General features: G+C 34.5%; 1 protein-coding gene across 1 annotated transcript in view; it reads left to right on the top strand.

The window, feature by feature from the left end:
• Window positions 1–2,173: 2,173 nt before the first annotated feature.
• LOC108973951 (insulin-like growth factor 2 mRNA-binding protein 1) overlaps window positions 2,174–2,441 on the top strand; it is a 72,604-nt gene continuing 72,336 nt past the window's right edge. The window contains exon 1 of the mRNA XM_018941491.1: window positions 2,174–2,331. The gene's annotated coding sequence lies outside the window, so the exon portion shown is untranslated. The remainder of the gene's footprint in view (window positions 2,332–2,441) is intronic.

The raw sequence follows: 2,441 nt of genomic DNA, 5'->3' as shown, positions 1-2,441 counted from the left end.
AAATGTAAAAAGTTGATGTTTAAATTTAATAATTTTTTTTTCATAATAAAAATGATATTTATATATGTGCAAAGCAATACTAAAGAAAAACCGAAAAAATTTTACTACTACTCACACATTTGTGCCATCCCAAGCACATAAAAAACAGTTCACTATCGATAACAGCCCTTAAACAACCCGAAACTATGCGGAAAATAAGAAAAAAAAAACACTTCTTACTACTACACTTTTACTACAAGTTTTACTACGCTACGCCGAATTTCCACTGGCATTTCTTTATAGTAAATTTTTTGCGAATCTCTTTTTCGCTTACTACTTGTTTGCGTTTGCTGCTTCTGCTACACGTTTTCTGCCATTTTGCTTTAAAAAAAAATGCTTAAAAAATGCCAACAATTAGCTGGCAGCAAAAATTTTTAATAAAAAAAAAAAAAACGAAAGAAAGTGCACGAAAAACGAATGAAAGCACGAATATGTGAATGTTAGCGGCGCAGCGCAGCGTGAATCCCTACAAGAGCATTTTCATCACCAACATCCATCAAAAATGCCAAACATTTATTCACAGTTTTTTCTTCACTTTTCTATATTTTCCTTTTTCCCATTTCGTTTTTCACAGTTTTCCGCTGCTTAATTGCTTCCTTTTACTTTCTTTCGCTCGCCTACAAGTTTTTCAGTGCCACCCCCTTGGTTTGTATATACCGTATATACACGTACTTGTATGTGCTACGGCTTTTCTTCGCTCTCGCTGGAGTTTTCATCGCCCTGCTCATGCTCTAACGCACATTGTATACGTTTGCACTTCCATTACCGCTTTTCACTTTACACGTTCATTGGTTTTGTTTCTATTTTTGTTGTCGGCGCTTTCCAGTCGGTATACAGCGTCGGCAGCCATTGAGCCGCGCTAACCCCACAAGCGGTGGGTTTGTTTTCAGAAAAGCCCACAGTGGCCCCTTTCTTACTGGAAATTCTTTGAAATGTGTTCCATGTTGCGAAAAGAGGAAGCACATACATAGTAGAATTCGAGTAATGGCAAATATGTATAAAAAGTTAGTAATAGGTTATAGAGGAGATAGAGGGAAGAACCAAGGGCCTACAGAAAACCGGCATGCTTTGAGAACATACAATCAGTTGGATCGTTTTAAACTCAATAAATTAAAATCTAAAAAATATCGCAATTCTCTAAGAACATACACGCAGATCGAGCGTTGCAGTCTTTTTTTGCCCTTAGCGATTCTTCCGGATTTCTTTGCTATACAGTAATCCAACTCTTTATGTTTAGACCTTTCCGAAGAGAACTATGGTTTCATAATTTACTTCTTCTTAATTTTTTCGTAGAGTCATAGATCGATAGACGATCTCGAGCGTTCCCATTGATTAATTTTAGAAATAATATGAAGTAGATATTGAATTTGAGTATCTAGATCTAAGACATATTATGCCTATCCGTAAGCGGAAATGGTTCATAGGGAATGGTTTTGGACTGCTTTTGCAATTTTGAAATCGGCAAGTTTGTTAAAAATTATACAAGTTCTATCTGCAGTTTTGGTCAGAGTACAGCAAAGTTTTTTCTTACTCTCCCTGAAATCACGATAGGATCACAATTTTCAGCTCAACTTGCATCTGACACTCTAACAATAAGATTCATCGATGATTCAGGAACTCTAAAACTTTTTATAAGCCGCCATAATCGTAATGGCAACTTCATTATTAACAAAAAATGAAGAAAACTCCTCGCTGGGTTCAAGCAGCACCTACGCAACCTATGAGCAAAGCTCAGCTGACGTCCTTTCTTCGCCTTTTACATATATACACAAACACACACACACCCGCAAATAAGACATACACATACATAAACACGCGTAATTTTCAATATTTTCTCTGCTTTCGCCAGCAAACAGCTGGAAGATGCGTAAAAAAAGGAGACACGAATTAATAAATATGTAAATACAATGCCGTATGGCGGTTGAGCGCTAAAAAGTAGGCAAAAAATCAATAAAAATTATGTTTATTTACAGGCATTTAATAAAGAGTGTGTGAATATTTGAGCAAATAAACGAAAAATTTCTAGTTCAGTAAAAATTTTCGCAAAACGTGCTTTGCAAAAAAATTTTTTGGAAAAGGCAAAGTTTTCGGTATCAAAAATATTAAAAAAAAACGGTTTAAAAAACAACGTTAAAAATTTTTCATATAAAAAATTTTATACAATTTTGATAAAAATCTCTGGCATATGCAAAGTATGCCAACTACTTGCAACAGCAATCAACAGCAGTTAAAGCAACAACAGCAACAGGCGCACCTACGTACGGCCAACGCCAGCAATTTGGATTACAACACGTAAGTGCAGCGAAAAATTATATTTATGAAGAAAATTTAATAAAAATACAATAAATGTTATGAAAAATTGTTTATGAAATTATTTTTAAATAAAGAAAAATAAAATATGT

This window comes from Bactrocera latifrons, unplaced genomic scaffold (genome assembly GCF_001853355.1).
Source record: "Bactrocera latifrons isolate USDA-ARS-PBARC rearing strain unplaced genomic scaffold, ASM185335v1 scaffold_51, whole genome shotgun sequence".
NCBI lineage: Eukaryota > Metazoa > Arthropoda > Insecta > Diptera > Tephritidae > Bactrocera > Bactrocera latifrons.
This window is presented reverse-complemented; position numbering and strand designations above follow the sequence as displayed.